The sequence below is a fragment of the Monopterus albus genome, unplaced genomic scaffold, assembly GCF_001952655.1.
Source record: "Monopterus albus unplaced genomic scaffold, M_albus_1.0 scaffold307.1, whole genome shotgun sequence".
Lineage (NCBI taxonomy): Eukaryota > Metazoa > Chordata > Actinopteri > Synbranchiformes > Synbranchidae > Monopterus > Monopterus albus.
In genome coordinates, this window is record NW_018128187.1 from 128,411 (window position 1) to 139,405 (window position 10,995).

Below are 10,995 nucleotides of genomic sequence, written 5' to 3' on the forward strand. Positions count from 1 at the left end.
TTTTCACAGTGCACCTTTAAATCAGCCACACAGGTAATGGGTTTTGGAATTGATTTTACTTTCACTGTAAAGAAAGCAATATGCTGCTTTAACTATTGTCCTGTCCTCTAGGCAACTTCTCTCATTCACCATTCAGCAACCAGCAGTCCAATAACAGTGGTGCACGGGATCATGAGCATTGATGATGTATGTGTGCAGCTGCATGCATGTTTGTGTGCGAGCACGTCCATAAACGAGCGTATGCGCAAGACGGAGAAAAAGCATAATCTGCTGGTAATGGAACATGAAACCGAGCAGAAAATTGCAAAAAGAAATGACTCCTAGGAAGGATGTCAGCTCTGATGAAATAAAGCCCTTCATGTGTGGCCTAATAAAGGCAGGCAGAAGGGCTAATGCCCTCCATAATCACACCTTTATTGTAATATACATAAAGGAAAAATACACAGACACACACAGACATGGCTGGAGTACAGCCAAATTTTCAAAACAGTCAATTAGCAAGCAAGCTTTTGCTCCCTTGGGCCTTAGCTAGCATGAGCACTCGTCACTTTTTCCCCAATGGACTCAAAATAGGAGTTTATTTTATTAAAACTGACAGCAGTTGATAAAGCCAATATCACCAGAAATACTTAATAATAAATAATAATAATAATACAAAATAAAACATATAAACAGCAGGTGTTTCCTCTAAAGTCTGTATCTGATGACCAACCTCAGTATATAGCAGCCAGTCTAATAACTGTTCCATTTTTCATCTTTTTAGGCATCCAATTTATTTTGAAGGTTTTAGTGGCAAACGTTATGAGGTTCAGGGCCAAACCTTCGGGTTTAGTGAGTTGATTAATTGGATTTAATCAATTCAATAAACTGAAACATTGATTTTTTTTTTTGTTGTTGTTTTTTTGGAATCCGGGATCATGATTCAATTATCTAATTTCAACAAATGGTTCTGTAACGTGTCAGCAGTCATAATGAAGAAGCAAGTCTAAATTTAAAAGATTAAAGATGAGTGAATAATCCCTGGGTGATGTGCTTTTTAATGTACTGTATATTATGTTAAGTTTCAGACACTTTGCACTGTCTGTATTTTTTCAGGGTAAACCCCCCCCCCCCCCACCGTCACAGACTGAAAGGTGCTGCAAGAGGGCGACATGAAAGATACGACTCAGTCTCCTCAAAAACTGTTTCATTTACATCAGAGAGGCGAGTATGACTGAATGGCAATGTCTGGTCTCTTTTAGGGACTCACAGACTTAACAGGTGCATTCCCATTAATGCCTGGGGCTGTCCAAATCCACAGTTCATTAACTCCACAAGGGGGCTTTCTGCAGACTTGTAGATAGTCTGCTGGAGGTGCAGACTTAACGGGAGTTTTTCCTCATTGAACTTTCCACTCTTCATTGAAATAGGGATGAGGCACAAAGTTTTTTTTTAATTGCTGACACAAGTGGAACATAAAACTTCTAACTATATGAAACATAAAAGTATGACTAGATATATGTATATTGCATATTTAGCCATATAATATTGTAAAAATATACACAAAAAGATAATTAAAAACCATAAAGTGATATTATTTTAATATATTAAAAAAGTATAAAAGCCATAACAGAACAAGGCCTATCTTCTAAAGACCTTATGTGGCCTTGCCATCTCATGGTCTTTGTGTGTATGTCCTTAGTCCACGAAGGCTCAGTAACAAATCTGAAAATGTTTTTAAAAGTATGCAGCAGATACATGTTAGCCATCTGGCAGCAGCTGATCACATTGCATGAGCAGAGGGGACGTGTTCAACTGCATCCCTAGACATTGTCTGGGAATACTTTAGTTTACAGATTCCTGTAATTCCTTGTAACAATTGTAATTCCTTGATACAAATTTTAGGGAAATGGCGGAGCGTAGTACAGCAGGGAGAGGGAGCGCTGGGCGGAGCAGAGTGGGTTGATTTGGAGTTTCATGCTCGTGCTACCTTAAGTTGCATACTGTAGCTTTAAAGGAATGAACCCAGATACACAGATATTTGTCATTAGAACTCATCATAAACAGTACATGTTGAATCATGCTTTTCTATGAACAAAAAAAGCTCATTTTTGTACTTTTTCTGACCACCAGAATCATGCTTTTCTATGAACAAAAAAACTTTTTCTGACCACCTGTGATCAGAATAAAACAAATCAAGGTCACATGAACACTTAATTGAAATTAACTAACTGTTGCTGTATCACAGCACCACTGTCTCTGTTCTACCTATAATGTTTACCAAATTACATAGTTTTCATTAACCTTCCAAACATTTTTAGGGGCATACCTGTAAACTAAAGGATTGCACCAGGTTTGATAATTCGCTCACAGCTTGGGCTTGCCCTTGACGTGAAAGCTAAAATGGGCCCAAACTGAAGGAGTGCCACGTGCCGATATGGCCATTCAAAGGTTACATGCTTGGAGCTTCATTTATAGCGTGTGACCCAGTTCATCAACATCAGAGGTACGCTATTATTACGTTGCACTACATGAGGTCTCTGCCCTTTTACCCTTCCCTCCATTTCTTACTGTGTGTGTGGCATCATTAGTGTTGATTGGGCAGCTAGAATTGACTCAGCAGGGGGTGGGGGTATTATTTGACATCCCGGATGGGGGAAATTGATAAAATTGTATTCAACTGCTATCACTGACTGACTCACCCTTGGCCACAACTACTTTGCTAAATAACCCTATGCCATGTGTCCTGGGACAACTTCTTTGTGACTAGCTGGAAATTGTGCAAGCATGTGTTGGACGCTGTCAAACTAGGGTGGGTAAATTATGTTAAAAACAAATAGCAAAAGGATTGTTTGCGACCATCTGGCAGTGGCAGTTTCTTTACAGCACCAGACGCAACTCGAATCATCCCAACGGGACTGCAGTCAGCAAGCCAGGCAGCCCTTCAATGGTGTGTGGTGGAGCATAGATAAAACCTTATTCTGATGCCCAAGAACGTGAGCGGGAGAGTAAGAAAGAGGAGAGGAGTAAAATATTAATGAGAAATGTGAGGCACCACAATAGAGCAGCTCTGTGCTCCCAGTGAAGGTCAAAGGACACACATAACCACACATGCATGCACATAAAAGCAGGATAGAACAAAGTAGATGAGTAAATCACATATACACTCATATGCACATGCACTGTGTCATCCTGTGCAAAATCATGATTCGGCACAAAAAAAAAAAAAAAAAAAATACTCATACCCAGAAGTGCTCTTCAACTACTGTATATAAATAGTAACAATACATCTTCCAAATCTTTTTTCTGTAACACATTCTGAGTATATCTCATAAAAACGTATCCTCTTTCATTATCTACAACCTGCGGTCATCTCCGTGCACAGGCCAGTTGGCAACAAAGAGCCATGCAGAACAAACCAGGTGTGACAACATGAACACAGCAGGTCACTGCAGTCAGCTCATGTTCATATTCCACACTCCCACTCATTTTCAGTTTCATTTAGAAAGACCCAGCTGGCCTTTAAATACAATTAAGACACTATATCCATTCAAAGTAAACTGAAATTAGATGTCATAAAAATGTATACAAATAATATAAGTTTCTTTTGTTAATATTTTCTATTTTTTCATCCCATTAAGGTCCACAGGACTCAATACGTTAAGAACCATTCATTTGTTTTGCAACCAGAAGTTGACAGGTGTACAACTGATAAGGCTTTCCCGAGGAACTGTTCATATAAATCTGACTTCTAATCATTAATATTTTTGTTTTTTTGATTTTTTTTTATATCCTGGGGAAAATAAATTTTAACTATGACATATTTTTACTCTAACAAAAGTTCTGAAAATAACTCAGCTTAAATATTGAATTAACTTTTTAATAAACTAAATTCTATTAAAGTTCCAATAACAATCCACAAAGCACTTAGCCTTCGTCACTAGAGAACCACTCTTTAGCAACAGAAACCTGAATTCATGCAGAGCGTTTCCTCAGTGAATGTTGTACAAACCAGTAAGTCACTAAACACACACACACACACACACACACACACACACAGATGGAGCACAATTTCCATCCAGCCTCGGCCAATTGCAGTTAATTGCTTCTGCGAATGACTGATTGGGTCTGATTTTTACCACAGCAGGATCTTAAAGGAAAAAAAAAAGGACGAAAGGAGGAAAGAAAGATAAAAACAAAAACATCAACCTGTCACTGGGGGGCAATTAACAGGTTAATTAACTCCTAACCACTGCCAAACTTTCCCCAAGTGTGTGTGTCTGCCTATTCTGTCCTCTTGTAAGGTGAACAGGATAGACTCTGCAGACCTTTACTAAAGTCTTATAAAATTTAGACATTACTAAAATGTATGTAATGCTACAAATCCAACCAGACCATTTAATTTGTGACTTCACAGATGATACTTATGTTTTACTACTTTTATACCACAAAGCAACTGTGAGAAAAGCTGAACCAAATCTGTCAGAAGTAATTAATTCACACATGTGGGAACTGTGGTTAGACTGGCCTACAAAAGTCTGAAGAACCCAGTCGTGTTCTTAAAGCAATGCCATTACTGAACTGGGATGAAGCACATGACAAATGCTTTGTATCAAGCACTGGTCACACCACAAAGTGGCGTTCCCTCATCCATGCAAAAAAGGCAGGGCTAGAAGTTTGGTCACCACTTGTAGCTGGTGAGAAAATTATTTGTTTCATTGTAATCTTTTAATTTAATAATGACTATTTCCATTTACACAGTGAAACGGACTTGAACACAGTTATGATAGATCCTTGAATGATGGGAAGACTGGTTACCTTAGCAACCAAGCACATTTCAGTACCTTTATATCACTGTAAGAAAATGTGAAATAGAAAAAGAAAGAGACCTGACTTGTTCCCTTGTATCCCAGTTAGACTACAGATGGGCTTAAGTTTCTACAAAACCCAAAAATGATGCAAGGTAAAGTAAAAGATAAGGCAAGGCAAAGAGAAAATATTTGGACAGAAATGTTGGAGGAGAAGATGAAGGCGCTGTGGTTAAAAGCTGCAAATCTCCAGCTCCTGAAAATCTCCAGCATGAAAGGCAAGAAAGTTAGTGAATGTTAATACATGTTAGCAAGACACCAAGAAGTACGGCGAGCACACAGTCCTGCATTAATATACATTTCACACACAATTACTTGCTTAAATAGACATAAAATACAGACAAACAATGACGCATACATTGCGGTGATAAGTAAACTGCAGATGGACACAAATGATTAATGCAAAGCCTTGTGTGTGGGACTGGAGATGCTGGGAGCAATATTAGTCTGACAGAGAGACAGTACCTATTCATCACCACTACAGAACTTCTCTCTGTTTTACTTCCTTTTCTCTATAGTTTATTCTGAAAATAAATAGATTCAGGAGGAGGACTTCTGAGTTATAGAGATATCCACAACAAAATTCAAACAGTTGTTCAAATGTGGGAAAAAAATGTGAGCAATACTTCTATATTACAGGGGTGGAAAGGCGTCGCTCGCTGAGATAAACCCACAAAGTTATCACATAACAAGTTGCACTAAGCTCTGTGGAGCGATTTGGCATCTTTTGGCTCATTGCTTTGGTTGTCTAGCCTGTAACATTACAGTTTTGCTTCTCATAGCACAGTTTCCAGACACAGCTGTTTCATGCAGCACCAAACAGCAGACAGAGTTGGCTAATAGCTGGTGAACACAGTGAAGAATTTAGTGGATAAAGAGATGCATTTTTCCCCTCAGGAGTTGACTGAGATGGAAACAGAGCTAAAAGGAGAGTAAATATTGGCCTTTCATTCAGGTGGGAAGAAACATGACTCCAAGTGAATGCTAATGTTCACTGTAATAATGTTATAGGCAGGGTTTCCGAGCAGCGTCATCAGGGAGATGTACATGCAGGCAAGATGATCCCAGATGACTGAAGGCTCGTGAAGGGATCAACATGTAAAATTGGTTTTGTGCCTACAACTGCACAAACTATGAAAGTAATGAACAGAAGATCTTCTTTATCTCAAGAAGGGAACCTGGCTTTTAGCTCAGAGTGCGCAATTACACGTTAGCTCCAGCAATCTGAGCTCTGGATCTTTATAAAGACTCTGGATAGTTTTACAGTGGACCTGCAGAAATAAACATTGGTTTTTATGTCATCTCACACAGTTACTGTATGTTTAAGGCTTTTTTTTTTAATGAAAATTGCTAAGGCTCTGTGTTTGACATGCATTTACAGTTTCAACTTGGGAATAGGTGACAGTTTAGAGAACAGCATACTCATTACTGAAGATGTGTCATGAGGATATGCTTATAATTCTCAACAGAAAAAATTGAAACAGGAATGCAGAGTGCGGTTTTATGAGCCTGTGTGTCCAATCAATAATACCGGCTGTATCGACACAGTTTATTAATTGTTGTTGACCACAGACACATCATTGTTCTGTACCAGTAGAGCTAACTTTGTGTATAGCCTTATTTAGTAACAAAACACTGCTACTGCATCGTTTCTTACTGGAATAATCATGTTAGCCACTAGAGGTTTATAAAAAAAAAAAAAAAAAAAAAAAGTGTGTTGAATACACACCAACCTCTAAACGGTTTTCCAGCAAGCCGCTTTAAGTCTCACAAGTGAAAATGTCTGTATATAAAGCTAATACAACACAGCACAGCGGCGCTGCTCCCAACCTGGTGAATCATCTGACTCAACGAATGTCCTGTTTCCAACTCTTCAAAGTAGGTTATGGTTCTTCTCTTTGCTAATGGATAACCATTACACCAAACTGTGAGAAAATAAATTGGGAGAAAGTATTTGGGATTTGACACCACACATGGAAAAAATATTGGGGATAATGGTACGATATAGTTCTGTAGCATGCAGTTTCCTGTAATGTAAGCATGTCACAAGAGCTTGTCACCCAGTGAGGAAGCATACTCACTGCAAATGAGCAGAATGAGGGGTTTTTCGACAACACATCTTAGAATTAAGGCTGCATTCAAGTTAATTATATGCAAGTTTAATTTGCTCAAATTAGATTTTTTTTTAAAGTGGCTGCCCCTATCACATGTAATCACATGCAAACACAAAATGCGGAATAATGTAGCAAGGAACAGAATGAGAAAACTAATTGGTTTAAATCTTTGTGGCCGTGCTAAGAAAAACAGTGGAGACTATCTGATGGCAATAGACACATAAACATGTCTGTTTTTATTATAAATAAAAGCCTTTTCTTTTAAATAACAAATGCCAGCACACCTTGACACTCTCTCTTTCACACACACATTAACTGAAAACCCAGTGGAAGACTCCTGTCCAGTGTGGCTCTCTAGGCTGCTATAAATCAGACAGCTTTCACAGACTCGCCACCTGGCAAGCAGCTGGTAGAAAAAAAAAGCCCAAAAGAGCAAATGCAATAACAGATCAGGTCTAATGAAACAATAGATACAAGAAAAGAGGAGGAAAGAGGGAAAGGGCAACAACAGGACACTGATAAAAAGCCAAAGTACACAAAGTGCATCTTGGCAGTTAAAAGGGGAGGGCAACTCAGGTTGAGAATTTAAATCCATTTGCCTGAAAGCCCTAGCAATTCAGATGCCGGTTGTAGTTTTACACAGAAAAATATTATGTGTGTACACAGCATCTCCTTGTAGGTGTAATCATACCTTCCATGTGTCCTCTTGATTGAAAAGGATGTCCAGCCTTACCTAGTAATGAATATTGATCCGTGCTAGGAAATTCTCTTTTCAGTCAAGATTCAGACTCAAGGACTCTTCAGCAAGGCCAGCTGCCTACCAGAACCCATGTCCCTGAGTTGAAGGATAACCTCCCTGCTCATTACATGACACCTCCCACCACGATGTCTACATTGTATTGTCACATTTTTACAAAGGTCACTCCTCTTTTGCCTCCAGCTATGACTGCAGTGCATGTTTTACAGACTGTACTGTCCTGCTGGGAATGCTGAATTGAGGCTCTGCAGCGGTGCTCCCCTTCAGCTGCCAGAGCTGCTCTTGTTCTTTGACAGACTCACATTAAAATCAAGGTATAAATGATGGGACGCTTCTAATCCTGCACAATAGTGAAATAATTGCACGCAAGATCAAAACTGCAGTGCAGGAAATTCCTTCCTAAAGCTCCAACACTACACTTGCTGGTATAAAGGATCACATTTAGTCTCTGCTCTCCTGACATAGTGACTTCAAAGCCTTTCCTGCGGGAAGCGCTAACAGTATAATTAAATCTAGACAGAAGATAGCAGAGCACACACCTCCTAAATGGCCATCTTATCTTCTCCAGCCTGACAAACTGTCATGCCGTCTCCTCCATTTGTATATAATGGCATGGTGGAGGCAATGACAACACAATGATAGGTAATTGTGAGGAGGTGAAGGCTTAGGCGTGGAAAATGCCAGAAGCGACAGTGAGGTGAGACAGATGGGTGAAGCTAGAGAAGCAGAGGCCATGAAGGAATTTTGTCGTCCATATTATGAAAAGGCTTGGCTTTATTTGACTAACAAACACATTTACGGTGTTCTTTGTAGCTAACAGGCACACCACACCGGGGTCACATAACAATAATATCAAAGTTTGAGATGAACACCTTACCTAATCGTTCTTCAACAGAAACACAAGAGTGATCAGTTGTTGCAAAACTTCAAATGACCTCAGTCGATAATACACAATTAAATGTGCCAAGGAACAGAACAGCATTCATCTGGAAGCTCAGTATACAAGTTAATGATGTTCACCCATTATTTGGCCCCAGAGTGCAAGGCCATGTCATCTTAAACCTTCAGAGCCCCACAATGAGCGACATCATTTTTCAGACCTAACCTACCCTTAACGCAGAGCATCCCTGAATCCTGTCCTCACCTTAGCAAAGAGCAGATATGTGGCTTGACACACAGTATCTGTGTTATATCTCTCAGGACTTGAAGTGCACAACCAACATCAGTGCCATTTTTAAAAAGGCGCAGCAGAGGATGTACTTCGTGCGTCAACTCAGGAAATTCAACCTCCCTCAGGAGCTGCTGATTCAGTTCTATAGGGGAATCATCGAGTCTGTTCTCTGTAGTTCCATCTCTGTCCGGTTTGGCTTGGCAATCAAACAGGGCAGGAACAGACTCTAGGGGACGGTTCGAACTGTGGAGACAATCATCTGTGCCAGCCTGCCCTCCATGGAGAACCTGTACACCTTATGGGTCACAAGTAGGGCAGAGAGGATTTCTGCAGACCACTTACATCCTGGACACAAACTCTTTGAACCCCTCCCATCTGGACGGCGTTACAGGTCACTGTGCACCAAGACAACCCGACACAGAGACAGTTTCTTCCCCCGGGCTATTACACTATTGAACAGCTAGTCTATGTTTGCTCTTTTAACTTGTATATATTTTGTATTTATTTAGTTTTTATTGCTTTGCACATCGGGGCCATTGGGCTGGAGTCAAATTCCTTGTATTTTTTGCTAATACTTGGCAATAAAATTTATGCTTACTTTATGTATTTGCTCAGGTTAAGCAGTGGTTGACCCACCTGGCTTGTAATGGCAGTTACCTCTGAGAGCAGGGTCCCCTCAGTTGTCCAACCACTGACAAGGTTGCCAAACAAAAGACGAATACACCACTAACAACCCCATTGGGTCAATAACTATATTATCATCAACACCAGTACAAGTTCTGTGTAGGTGTTGGAGCAAAGACAAGTCTACAGGGTCATCAGGTGGGCTCACTAAATGGTATTTCATTGAGTCGGGCCCACGACACTGAGAAGGCTCAACAGTGTGTTCTAGTGTCCCAAAGCCACCCTCCTCTTTACCTGCACTCACACACCCTACACAATTGTCCATCAGTATCTACGCTCCTAATAATTCAGGCTGACTGTCAACAAAAATGTATTAAGCCAGGGCAAACTAACAAACACTGCAAATAACCCGCCAACCATTACAAGCCATAAAGCACTAACACTAGCAAACATTTCAAATGCTGTTCTAGCCACCAAACGTTTCAAATAACTCACCACACAATGACCAAATATCCAGTCAAACCTCTGCTTCCTTTTGTGCTGCATCAGAATCCACCCTGTGTTGGTATTCACTCCATCAAACCAGTCAACTTTCTACTTGGCCCTCATGTTAGCCAGCTCATGCTAACACCAGGAAGTAGGCCTCAACCCTGCCGCATGTATCAAACATTTTTGGTAAGCCCGTCCTCCTATGCAAGTTTACTTCATCTTAGCAGGCACAATCTGCACATATGTTGCAGTTTACAGTTTGTTCCGTCCACTTACCTGTCTTTTCCCAGTTCCCACACCTTTCTTCTACTCCAGAGCCACTCACTGGACCATGTTGCACTGTCAGCTAATTTGCTGACTGTCTTCTTCTATAGTTTCTAAATGGCAGCTGGCATCCAAATTGTTGCATTGCTGCCATCTTCCAGTGTGACTAATTATACTACTACATTTACATCCTCTTATCTTATCTTTTAAGTATTTAGATAAACACCTTAAGCCTCTCCCCTTCCCTCCAACTTCCACAACACTTTTCAGTGTCAATCCCTCCAAGGCCAACTTTCTTAGCTCATGCTCTAACTCTTCCCTTCCTGCTCTGTCCTGTTTGTCTTAGACTCCACCCATTCATAATAGTGGAGAATGGAATCATTCCTGGCCAAATAATCACTTAAATCTATAAATCCTGCAGTCAATCAGAACATTTCATACATCCCAACAGCCATCCTGTACTTCACCTGAGTATTTTGACTGGTTATGTTTTCAGTAATACAACATACCTAAACTATAGCTCAATTAAATCCATCCATCCATCCATCCATTTTCTTCCGCTTATCCGGGACCGGGTCGCGGGGGCAGCAGTCTAAGCAAAGATGCCCAGACTTCCCTCTCTCCAGACACTTCCTCCAGCTCCTCCGGGGGAATGCAGAGGTGTTCCCGGCCCAGCCGAGAGACATAGTCCCTCCAGCGTGTCCTGGGTCTTCCCTGGGGCCTCCTCCC

At 40.5% G+C, this 10,995-nt stretch overlaps 1 long non-coding RNA gene across 1 annotated transcript in view; it reads right to left on the minus strand.

Annotated features, from left to right (window-relative positions):
• Positions 1 to 10,637, minus strand: part of LOC109973829 (uncharacterized) — an 84,540-nt gene extending 73,903 nt beyond the window's left edge. Inside the window, exon 1 of the long non-coding RNA XR_002276882.1 lies at positions 10,279 to 10,637. This is a non-coding gene — a long non-coding RNA (uncharacterized LOC109973829). The remainder of the gene's footprint in view (positions 1 to 10,278) is intronic.
• Positions 10,638 to 10,995: the final 358 nt, after the last annotated feature.